The sequence below is a fragment of the Cicer arietinum genome, chromosome 6, assembly GCF_000331145.2.
Source record: "Cicer arietinum cultivar CDC Frontier isolate Library 1 chromosome 6, Cicar.CDCFrontier_v2.0, whole genome shotgun sequence".
Classification (NCBI taxonomy): Eukaryota; Viridiplantae; Streptophyta; class Magnoliopsida; order Fabales; family Fabaceae; genus Cicer; species Cicer arietinum.
Genome location: NC_021165.2, coordinates 50430562 through 50430974, shown reverse-complemented (window position 1 = coordinate 50430974; position 413 = coordinate 50430562).

Here is a 413-nt window from a genome sequence, read left to right as displayed (position 1 = left end):
TAAGAGGTATTGCTACATCCAAAGAATCTGTGAACAACAGCTACCAGCTGCTACATACTCAGCTTCAGCAGTTGAGAGTGCAACACTGTTTTGTTTCTTGCTATGCCAAGAAACAAGAGAGTTCCCTAATAGTTGGCAAGTACCAGATGTACTCTTTCTGTCCAATTTGCATCCAGCAAAATCAGAATCAGAATAACCAACTAGAGTGCAAGTAGATCCCTTAGGATACCACAAACCTAGATTTTTGGTTCCTATAAGATATCTAAATATCCTTTTGACTGCACTAAGGTGGGATTCCTTTGGATTGGCTTGGTATCTAGCACACATGCACACACTAAACATGATGTCTGGTCTACTAGCTGTAAGGTATAGTAAGGATCCTATCAAGCTTCTAAACACAGTCACATCTACAG